Below are 12,817 nucleotides of genomic sequence, written 5' to 3'. Positions count from 1 at the left end.
AACCCGCCCCCCCCCCCCAAAATTACATGCCAAAAATCTTATAGGCATATGTGCACTTCTGGGGAAAGGTTAGAAAGGTTTCATTATGCTCTAAATGGGGTCCATGACCACCACCACCACCAAAAGAGTTATGATCCTGTTTTTAAGGCCAGCTTCTCAGGTAAGGTACAAAATGGATGCCCACGAAACTTGGAGGTCGCCACTTTTTAATTACCTAGTTCTAAATCTCAGTAAACATAATTTCCGGATTTGCATGGAACGGATACACCTAGAAATGTCTTTTGAGGCTTATCTGAATCCCAAATCATACTACTTTTTAAAACGTCTCAGTTCTACTTAACAAGAATGCTTCTAACTATCTGGAAATTTTTGGTAATGTTTCTTAAGAATGCCATTTATATGAAAGAGAATTGGGTCTCAAATACATACAAATGATGTTTCTGACTTAGGAAAAAGAAATCATACATGATACGGATCCTTAATTCTCAGGTGCTTTCTATAAAACAGCCAACAAGCAATCAAATAAACCCTAGGGAATATGTTGTTACTAGAAAAGTTTCCCCTCAATGTTCTGGAATTAATACCTTTTCCTGAACTGACAAAGTCCGACACTAGCCGCCTTTTGGGCACAGTGCCAATTCAACAGATGGGCCCTTCATTTTCCTAATGGTAGAGGTAGATTGGCAAGTGTGAAGTCATATGCTCAAGCAAGAGAATACGTTTCATGCGTTAGCTAAGAGGATTTCTGATAGGTTTTCAAATTATCAACAACAAAATCTATAGACTGTGATTGCTTTTATCACCTGTTATTTCTATTCCTTCCAATTTCTGACACCTCAAATACATTTAAATAGATCCTTACCCACATCCAGAAAAACCTGCAAAATGCAGTAAGTCAACCTAAAACAGTATTAAGCCCCTAAGAGTCACATATATGTATTCTAGGATGTCAACTAAGTCCATAGATGAAAAACCAGCTTCTTAAAAGGAAGGTATAACAATGCCCAATGACAAGTTAAATAAGAAATTAGGAGACCGCTTGATCTCACTCTAACTCTGCAAGTTTTCAAAGCTAGAAAGGGGTATCGTATTAATGAGTAAGTAGCTTAACATCTTTTGATACTTGATTCATTATTTCATAAACTTCTACTTGTTTGTTTAACCTTATGTTGCCTCTCACAATGGACATCTAGGAAACTAATGACCATTCTGGCCATCTTTTCAGAGTAATCAAGTAGAAATAGGCACTCTTGCTCTTAATTTCACATAAAATGAGTGTTCTGAGTTCTGCGACACAAAGAGCTATTTAACAGGTAAAAGAATGGCAATATGTTTCTCAACCATCTTGTTTTTGTCTCTATGTCTTGACTAGTTATTACTTTCTAGGTTTTCTTAGTTAGGAACGTATTATTCCTAATATTATAACATCAAAAGATTCTTTCAACCCTGGCAATTTTACTAAGTGTCAAGAATATGCCACAACTCAGTCCAAGAACATCTCTTCTCTATTTGCACTCACTATCCAGGTAATCTCATGAAGTCCCATGGCTGTAAATAAGCATTTCTACACTGATCAACTCCCAAATTTACACTTATCCCAATCTCAAGATTTATATATCCAACTGCCTACTCAATGTATCTCCACCGGTAACATTTAATAGATAACTCAAAGTCAATATATCCAAACCAAACTCTTAACATCTGCACTCCTGTAACTTGCTTCTGCCCGTGTTCCTCGTCTCAGTAAATGGCACCCAGCTGTTAAGGCCATCTTTGGAGTCATATTTGACTTACTCTTTTACTCAGACCACACATCCAATACAGGTTATCATCACTACTATCTTCAAAATATATCTTAAACCCGTCTTCTTGATCACACTTTAGGTTCAACTCCAAACCATCTCTTGACTCAAATACTGTAACTGCCATATAACTTGCCACTCTTGTATCGCCCTTGCCTTTCAAAGTGTACATATTAGGTCAAGTCATCTCCCCACTCAAAACCTTTCAACAGCTTCCAATCAAATCCAGAATAAAACCTAAACACTTAGTCAAGTCTTAAAAGTCCCTACATTATCTAGGCCCTGGCTACCTCCTTCTCCTTATTTTTTATTATTCTTCCCCACATTGTTCACTCTGTTCTATCTCACTCCTATTTCTTAAACACACCAAACACACTACTGCCTCAGCACTTACGCCTCAGACAGATTCATGGGGTCCTTCGTATCATTCAGATTTCTGTTCAAACACTATTAGCTCAACGGACTTCTCTAAACTACCTAACATTCACCCTCTTACCTTGTTTACATTTCTCTTACAACACTTATCACAAAATGCCATAACATCACACCTACTTATACAATTATCTTACTACTGACTATAAAGTGAACACCACGAGGGCGGTGATTTTTGACTATCATTCACTGCTGTAACCCCTGGGCTTAAGTATGTGCTAAGTTGCTTCAGTAATGTCCAACTCTGTGCAACCCTAAGCCAGGCTCCTCTATCCATGGATTCTCCAGGCAAGGATACTAGAATGGGGGCTTAATACAGTATTGGCATAAAGTTTAGTCCTCTCTGGGTACCTGCAGGTGGCTGGTTGCAAGACCCCTCACAGATACCAAAGCACAAGGGATATTCAACTCCCTTATATAAAATGGGGCAGTATTTGCATATAACCTAAGCATGTTCTCCTCTACACTTTAAAACATCTCTAGACTACTTACAATACATTCATAATACAATGTGAATGCTATATAAACAGCTATAAATACTACAATATAATCACTATATAAATAGCTGATGGCATGAGGCAAATTCATGTCTCCTTTTTGGAACTTTCTGGAATTTATTTTCCCCCAAATATTGCTGATCTGTGATTGGTTAAAACTGCAGATGCAGAACCCGTGGATACAGAGGGCCAAATGTATACAATCAATACTTGTTGAATGCATTCTGTTGGAAGGCACAGGAAGCAGAGAGCTGTTTTTTATTTGACTCTGAGCAGAGGACTTGACTAACTGCCCAACAGACTCCCTGTATAAAACATAGGAGACAATAAAGATTCCTCAAAAGTTAAGAGATTTTTTTCCTAGAATTGATTTGCTCTGCAAAAATATCACATTCCAAGACATTTCTTCAGAAATCTCTATTCTACCTTAAGAACAAGTTTTGCTTGAACCACATGTAATATGATGGTAGCAATATGTTACATCAATACTGAAAAATTATGTCCTAGAAAATGAAAAGAAAAATGCCCAAGAACCTTGTTTGTCACTGAATCCCAGTGCCTGGCACATAATAATCACTCAATGACTACATGTTGGTCTTTTTTCTCAACCAAAAGAGGTGGTTTAATAAAACAGATGGGTTCTGCTTTAGAAGACTACAAAGCTTTAGAAGACTTTTATTCCTAAAAAATAAAAGGAAATACTGATCAGCTCTAAAAGGAGAACTGTCATAACTAAAGCCAACACTGTACAAAGACAAGGTTCTTCACCCCAAAATATTCACACAATAATATATATTCTTGTTCACTTTAGAAACAAATCCTTGAAGAAGGTAAGATGAAGCCAAGCAGGAGACTTTCCTGGTGGTCCAGTGGTTAAGACTCCATGCTCCCAACGCAGGGGGCCTGGGTTCCTTCCCTGGTCAGGGAACTATTAATAGATCCCACATGCCACAACTAAAGATTCTGCATGCCGCAACTAAAAAAAAAAAAGATCCCGCATGCCACAACTAAAGATCCTGCATGCCACAATGAAGATGGAACATTTCACATGCCACAACTAAGATACAAGGCAGCCAAATAAATAAAGCCAAATGCAAAAGCCTAGCCTGAAACTAATACAAAAGTAGAGTTCACATGTGAGGAAAATAAGATAAACCAAGAATTAGGAAAAAATATGTATACATGTAAATAAGTTGTTTATATATACACTTTCACAAATGTATTTTTCATATTCTTACCTCCTATAGAAAATACGTATAAGGAAAGTCATTTGTTTTCCTCAAAAAGTTTCTCTTTTCAGGAAATGAAGAAGAGAAATTAACAGCAAATGTGTATTTTGCACCTGCTATATGACATAAATCATGCTAAGCATTTACACATATTATCTCATACAATCCTCCAACAACCTTTAGCAGTAAGTATTATTACCATTTTGAGGTTCCATGGTGGCTCAGGGGTCAAGAATCTAAGTGCAATGCAGGAGACATGGGTTCAGTCCCTGGATTGGGAAGATCCCCTGGAGAAGGAAATACCCACTCCAGTATTCTGCCCGGGAACTCCGTTGGACAGAGGAGCCCGGGGGGCTACTGTCCATGGGGACAAAAAAGAATCAGACACGACTTAGCAACTAAACAACAACAATTATCATAATTTTACAGTCAAGGAAACCAAAGACCATAATTATTTTGTGAAAAGTTACAAATAAGTTTTTTGTCAGCACCGCGCAGCTGCAGAATTTTAGTTCCTTGACCAGGGATGCAACGCAGGCCACCTGCAGTGGAAGCACACAGTCTGAATCACTGGACTATAGGGAAATCCCTCAATCTGACTTTGAGTCCCCAGTCTTAATCATTATTTGAGATTTTCAACAAATGAAGGAGAAATATACCAGTGTGGAGACTGGTTATTTGTTTCTTTCTTTATTTTTATTTTATTTATTTATTTATTTATTATGTTTTTTATTATTATTAAGATTTGTTTATTATTATGAAAAGCAATTATTTATTATTTTACTTGGCTGGATACCTGTTATAGACAAGGCTTGATTAACTAAAATGCTGGAGGAATGGGGTATATTGTAGTAAAATTTTTCTAAGTCAAAAAGAGAAAAACCAATATACATATATATTTTAATACATATACAATATACCATATATATTGCTATATACAATATATAATATTGTATATTACCATATATATATATATACAGAATCTAGAAAACCGATACTGGAACCTATTAACAGGGCAAGAATAGAGGTGCAGACGTAGAGAAGAGAATTGTGGACACCGAGGGTGAAAGAAGGGGTGATGAATTGAGACAGTAGTATTAATATATCCACTACCATGTGTAAAGCAGAGAGCTAGCAGGAAGCTGCCTTTTAACACAGGGAACTCAGCTTCATGTTCTCTGATGTCCCAGAGGGGTGGGATGAGGACGTGGGAGGGAGGTGCAAGAGGGAAGGGATATTTGTATACATATGGCTGATTCATGTTCCTGTCTAACAGAACATTGTAAAGCAATTATATTCCAATAAAAAAAAATTCTAACTAAAACAGAATCATTTTCTTGATTTTAATCTTTGTTAAAATTACCTTGAACTGTAACAATACACTATTTTCTCTAAGTAGAGTATACTGAACATAGTTTCATCTTTATTTTTTTTATGATCTCTAAGCACAAAGGCCAATCTTATATAGTACTGAACTCACTGGAAATCACAGGAGAATGGTAGAAAGTACTACACTGATTCAAATTACAGTCTCCTGAACTCATTCTGTTGTTATATTCACTTTATATCCCTGCAGATGATCTTTCTCTACCTAGAATGCCCTCACTATACCCTTCTGAACATGTCTCTTCCCACTGGTGAGAAGCCATCCCTAGCCTTTCCTTTCTCCCCCAAGACTTAAAAATGCTCCGCTCTCTACCTTGGAGAAAGAAATGTATTACATCATATGATACATTTCTTAACATGATGTTCCTTTTACTAGATTCACAACTCTCTTCAAAGAAAAACCAAACCAAAAAAGAAAAAAATTCCTAGTTTTTTTCCCAACACCTAAGCACAGAAATCAGAGAAGGCAATGGCAACCCACTCCAGTACTCTCGCCTGGAAAATCTCATGGACGGAGGAGCCTGGTAGGCTGCAGTCCATGGGGTCGCTAAGAGTTGGACACCACTGAGTGACTTCACTTTCATTTTTCACTTTAAAGTATTGGAGAAGGAAATGGCAACCCACTGAGAATCCCAGGGACGGGGGTGCCTGGTGGGCTGCCATCTATGGGGTCGCACAGAGTCGGACACGACCGAAGTGACTTAGCAGCAGCAGCAGCAAGCACAGAAATAGGAATGAAGTACTGGAAAAAATGTTAATTGGCTGAATGAAGAATGAATGAATGAACAGAAAAAATACTACTCAGAAAAAATTAAACTCTGATCTTGTTCTACATTTGAGTTTTTTTTCCCCCTTAAACACACACAGAAAAATAAAATTAACTTAAACCTCTAACTAATTTCAGTTTCAAGGTGATTCCTCTTTCTTCTTGAGTCTGCATCTTTATATGCTTCTGCATCTAAATAACTTTCCAACCTGTGTTATCATTTAGTTATCAGTTGTATACATAGATTTTCTACTTATTTGAAATTCTTATCTCCCTATCTTTGTATCCTCAAATATATATATATATATAAAACACTGTTCATCCAATAATGATTATACAGGATTATTTCACTTCCCCATTTTCTCAAATGTCAGAATTGGCAGTTTTTCTTTCAAAGACAATCTTTTAAGTTTTCTCCATTAAATCCCATTAGGCTTCACATGTTAGTCCTTAAACTCTAGGGCTTTCATTTTCATCAATGCTGAATTTAAAAAATTTTTATCATACGGAATGTCTCCACCACATTCTCAATGTCACTTACACCAAGAAGCCATGATAATAGCTACTTTATAATTGGACAGTGTCCACTTGTGATCTTAGGACAAATAAAACTGAATGAGAGGAGTGGTTTGGTATCAAGTGTGGAAAAGGTAGGGAAAAAAATGTAAAACAAGAAGTGTAAGTCAAAGATGTATGATTTATTTACTGTAGAATAAGAAGATAAGTTAACCAAACTTTCATTAATGATGGAATTCATGTTCATCTTGTCAACCTTTTCTGGAAAAAAAGGATATACACCTATATTGTACTTAACTAGCAATCACTTCAAATCTCTAGTCTCTGTTTTTTCTTCATAAGTCAACAGGAATATTTACCTTCTTTTCTATCCTATTGAAGAAAGTAGGGAAAACCACTAGACCATTCAGGTATGACCTAAATCAAATCCCTTATGATTATACAGTGGAAGTGAGAAATAGATTTAAGGGCTTAGATCTGATAGATAAGAGTGCCTGATGAACTATGGAATGAGGTTCGTGACACTACAGGAGACAGGGATCAAGACCATCCCCGTGGAAAAGAAATGCAAAAAAGCAAGATGGCTGTCTGGGGAGGCCTTACAAATAGCTGTGAAAAGAAGAGAAGCGAAAAGCAAAGGAGAAAAGGAAAGATATAAACATCTGAATGCAGAATTCCAAAGAACAGCAAGAAGAGATAAGAAAGCCTTCTTCAGCGATCAATGCAAAGAAATAGAGGAAAAGAACAGAATGGGAAAGACTAGGGATCTCTTCAAGAAAATCAGAGCTACCAAAGGAACATTTCATGCAAAGACGGACTCGATAAAGGACAGAAATGGTATGGACCTAACAGAAGCAGAAGATATTAAGAAGAGATGGCAAGAATACACGGAAGAACTGTACAAAAAAGATCTTCACGACCCAGATAATCACGATGGTGTGATCACTGACCTAGAGCCAGACATCCTGGAATGTGAAGTCAAGTGGGCCTTAGAAAGCATCACTACAAACAATGCTAGTGGAGGTGATGGAATTCCAGTTGAGCTATTCCAAATCCTGAAAGATGATGCTGTGAAAGTGCTGCACTCAATATGCCAGCAAATTTGGAAAACTCAGCAGTGGCCACAGGACTAGAAAAGGTCAGTTTTCATTCCAATCCCAAAGAAAGGCAATGCCAAAGAAGGCTCAAACTACCGCACAATTGCACTCATCTCACACGCTAGTAAAGTAATGCTCAAAATTCTCCAAGCCAGGCTTCAGCAATACGTGAACCGTGAACTGCCTGATGTTCAAGCTGGTTTTAGAAAAGGCAGAGGAACCAGAGATCAACTTGCCAACATCCGCTGGATCATGGAAAAAGCAAGAGAGTTCCAGAAAAACATCTATTTCTGCTTTATTGACTATGCCAAAGCCTTGGACTGTGTGGATCACAATAAACTGTGGAAAATTCTGAAAGAGATGGGAATACCAGACCACCTAATCTGCCTCTTGAGAAATGTGTATGCAGGTCAGGAAGCAACAGTTAGAACTGGACATGGAACAGCAGACTGGTTCCAAATAGGAAAAGGAGTACGTCAAGGCTGTATATTGTCACCCTGCTTATTTAACTTATACTCAGAGTACATCATGAGAAACGCTGGACTGGAAGAAACACAAGCTGGAAACAAGATTGTCGGGAGAAATATCAATAACCTCAGATATGCAGATGACACCACCCTTATGGCAGACAGTGAAGAGGAACTCAAAAGCCTCTTGATGAAAGTGAAAGTGGAGAGTGAAAAAGTCGGCTTAAAGCTCAACATTCAGAAAACGAAGATCATGGCATCCGGTCTCATCACTTCATGGGAAATAGATGGGGAAACAGTGGAAATAGTGTCTAACTTTATTTTTCTGGGCTCCAAAATCACTACAGATGGTGACTGCAGCCATGAAATTAAAAGACGCTTACTCCTTGGAAGGAAAGTTATGACCAACCTAGATAGCATATTCAAAAGCAGAGACATTACTTTGCCAACAAAGGTTCGTCTAGTCAAGGCTATGGTTTTTCCTGTGGTCATGTATGGATGTGAGAGTTGGACTGTGAAGAAGGCTGAGCGCCGAAGAATTGATGCTTTTGAACTGTGATGCTGGAGAAGACTCTTGAGAGTCCCTTGGACTGCAAGGAGATCCAACCAGTCCATTCTGAAGGAGATCAGCCCTGGGATTTCTTTGGAAGGAATAATGCTAAAGCTGAAACTCCAGTACTTTGGCCACCTCATACAAAGACTTGACTCATTGGAAAAGACTCTGATGCTGGGAAGGATTGGGGGCAGGAGGAGAAGGGGACGACAGAGGATGAGATGGCTGGATGGCATCACTGACTCGATGGATGTGAGTTTGAGTGAACTCCGGGAGTTGGTGATGGACAGGGAGGCCTGGCGTGCTGTGATTCATGGGGTCGCAAAGAGTCGGACACGACTGAGCAACTGAACTGAACTGAAAAGGATCTAGAAAATGTTTTTAGCAATTTGTCACTATGACTAAAAAAAAACAATGAAAAAACTAAGAGACATTACTTCTCACTGTGTGTTTGAAAAAAAAGCTGATACACTTTTCTAGGAAACACAGGAACCAACTGCATTTTACAACGCAAACATCTAAAGGCAACTAAGTAAAGTTCTATTCAGTTCATTTCTTCTTATGTTGCAGAGGAATCCCTATTGACAGGTAATACAGACTGTAAGTATTCGGTATGAAAAGTTTAGACATTCGGTATGAAAAGTTTTTTTATTTAAAAAATTATATAAACCTAACTAAAGGAAAATAATTCCCCATTTAAAAGTGAAAATAATGTATACACTGTATTTATGGATCAAATGATATAATATCTGAAATAAAGAAAGGGAGGATGAAGAGACGCTAGTTGATAGGGATATAGTGTGATAACTGGGTTTGGATAACTTTTGAAGCTGGATGTTGAATGCATGAGAACTTTGTTATTTATTTCATTGCTCTCCAGGTTAGAAATTTTCCACACTTCAAGAAAGGAACATAATTAAATGGAAAAAATATATAAACTCTTGTCATCAACTTGCAAATGCCTGACAGCAAATGATTAGAAACTATGGAAAGCAAAAACAATTAATGCTAAAAATAAAATTTTATATATTCTTCAAACATTAAAAAAAGTTAGATGTTCAATGAAGGAAATATAACTCTGAAATAGCAATAAGATTATCAGCTAAATTTCATTACTGCTTGAAGCCATAATTTATTATGTTGTGTTGACATCACACTGCCACCAACACCCCCAGTCACTAAGAAAGTGATTTCTAAAATATGAAATGACAGTTATTAACTCAGATAACAAATCATAAGCATGAAACCTAACCTTTCCAAATGAAAGAATATAAACCAAATAAATTACAAATAGTTTAAAGATAGACATTAAGAAAAAAAAAGACTAGCAATATAGCTTAAATACTACTTTCATTTCCCTCTCTCATGATAGCCAGGGTTAAGCTAGCTCATGCTTCTGGAAAGGCTGGCACAAAATAGACCTCACAGTGGATTACAATCTAAGGTAATATAAGGGAATATATTATCTTTAAGAAACTCAAATCAACATGCATACCTGAAAAAACAATATGAAATTATTTATTGGAGACTCACTACCTACACACACGGTAAAACTTTCCCACCATGTGCAGGCAGATTATTTTAGGCAGGACTGAATGTGTCCAAATTCTTTATTCATAAGGCATGGAAGACTTAGAATAAAACCTCAAGTGGTACTGCTGACACTATAAAGGCACAGCACTGAGCAAGACAGGGAAGTTATGCTTCATATCTTAGAATACAACCCAAGAACAGGACATGAAAATCACTCTATTCTTGATCCTTTAAGATCCTGTGTATTTTTTGTAATTATTGCAAATAGTTGTTTTTTTAAATTGTGAAGTATCTCATACATAGAGGAGACTATATACATGTTATCCATATGCAAAGATACAGACACGCTACACGCACACACACACACACACACACATATAAATGATGTGTTTTTTTTTTTAATGTAGGAACCTACTAAGTTAAAAATTAGAGAAAATAAACTTTTCACAAATTTACATGACTTCTTACCCAGAGGACATGACAATAGAGACAATCAGACCAATTTTCTCAAGACCTTTCCATTATCTGACTGAATCCTGTAATCTGTACCATTAAAACACCTTTCTGAGTTTCTTTTCTTTAAAAAATTCAGTAATTATTTTTAATTTTCAGTACTAGATTCAGGGGTAGTCTTTCAAATCACCCCAGTGTTTTCTAGATACATGTCTATCCAAAAATGACATTAAGACTTTTTTATGTAAACCCACTACAGAAATACATCCAAAACAAGATAAAAAATGCCACCGACATTTACATCCTTTTCAAGCCAGAGATCCTTCATCTCAAAACATCAAATGATACCAAAACACATTTTTTAAGCTGCAAAGTTGCATACAGAATGTGAAGACTTTGTAACTTCCTAAGAATAACAGCAAAACCTCTCAGGCAATTAAGTCATGAAATCTCAACTTCTAGAAGAAATATGCTTCCTTCCACCTTGTCCTTTTAAAGGCTCCCACTAACATGCAATTCATAACTTCAACTGAATTAGAATAGCTTCAAGGACAAAGGCCATATATTATTCATCTTTGTGTCCCCTGCATAAAAACAACTCAATAACATTTGTTATAACTAAGATAAATTCCAAGAAATGAGCTTCAAAACTCCTCAGTCCCAATGCAAAACTAGAAAGCAATTATATCACATTCTCTGATAACCTAATTAGAATCATGTTTTAACACTGCAGAAATTAATCTGCAAAGAATAGAAAATAAACAATAAAAAAGATCTTAAAGTTCCCCTTACTGTCAGCATGCTCACTGTCAAAAAATCTTTCATCTTAAACTCATACCAACATCTCCACTCCCAAACAAAACTATTTTTAAAAAAAGACTTTTAAATGAGACTTAAATATAAATTGTCTCTACTTCATTAGAATTTAAGTTTCTAAAAATTGTATGCATAATTTGTGTGATTGTGCTCATGCCCAACATTTTCTACAGTGAGTTTTTTCATCACATTCTCAGAAGAATAAGTGGACCCCAAAAAAACTTCTAAGAACCACTAATCCAGCAAATCAAAAACACTATTTTCCAGAGAAATACAGTTAAGTTGCCTTAATTCAAGTATACTTCTCTCATGTTCAGAGAAGGGGATCCTTACTACAAAATTAAGTCTTTCGAAGAATTTCTTCAGCACAGCCAAAAAGTTCCAATATTCACAGGCACATATACTGACAATTCCAGATCCCAAAAAGAGTTTACTGGGAAATGCCAAAAGAAAATGCAAAAGGCAGCACACTCTTCCACAAACTGGGCACCCTATTAGATGCTTAAATACACTTGTATCCTTCCACAGTAAAACGTCTGGAAGATCTAAATTCCCTCCAAACTGAGTATATTTTTGAGGAAGGTTTTCTAGTTTCAACTCCACACTGACCTGTCTGCCTCACTCGACTCAATATGTATCACTGTCTCAGTATTTACCACCGTCAAGACAAATGTACCGGAGCTGCTTCAACAGAGTCACCTTGATTATTCTCACCCCAAGGCAGGGACCATTTATTGAGTAGTTACTCAGTAAATATTTGTTGAATGAAGGAAAGAAGATCCTTTCTCCCTTAAAGTTAAGCTGTCAGCCCCCACCCTGCTTCTATGTTACCAGTTAAATATCCCTCCCTCAAATACACAAACTCAAGTGTTAGAAACGCTCTGCTTCCTCCATAAACAAAAAGTAATATCCCCATGGAATACCCATCTCTCACAGGCCAACCTGGCAAAGACAACCTATGTTCTGTCTGACACAACTGATCTCTACCAAATACCATTCAATATGCCCCTACCTTTCCAATAAACTCAGATTTGCCTGACAAAGATCTCCTGAGATGTCATGATATGATGACTATACTACTGGACTAGGAGTCAAAAGTATCTGTTATATCCCAAGTTTGTCACCAATTTAACATATGACCTTGAAAAAATGATGTCTTTATGCCTCAATTTCCTATTTTGTAAAATGGGAGGAAACATTCATCCCACCATTTCCACAGAGATTTATGACTACAAACAAACTGAAAGAGCATTCTGAACAATATAAAAGC

At 36.8% G+C, this 12,817-nt stretch overlaps 1 protein-coding gene across 6 annotated transcripts in view; it reads right to left on the bottom strand.

Moving 5' to 3' along the window:
* ASH1L (ASH1 like histone lysine methyltransferase) overlaps nucleotides 1–12,817 on the bottom strand; it is a 208,003-nt gene that overhangs the window by 193,573 nt on the left and 1,613 nt on the right. The gene's annotated exons all lie outside the window — the stretch shown is intronic.

Source organism: Bos indicus x Bos taurus, chromosome 3, assembly GCF_003369695.1.
Source record: "Bos indicus x Bos taurus breed Angus x Brahman F1 hybrid chromosome 3, Bos_hybrid_MaternalHap_v2.0, whole genome shotgun sequence".
Classification (NCBI taxonomy): Eukaryota; Metazoa; Chordata; class Mammalia; order Artiodactyla; family Bovidae; genus Bos; species Bos indicus x Bos taurus.
The sequence above is the reverse complement of the archived record's forward strand: the minus strand, read 5'-3'. Positions and strand labels throughout refer to the sequence as shown.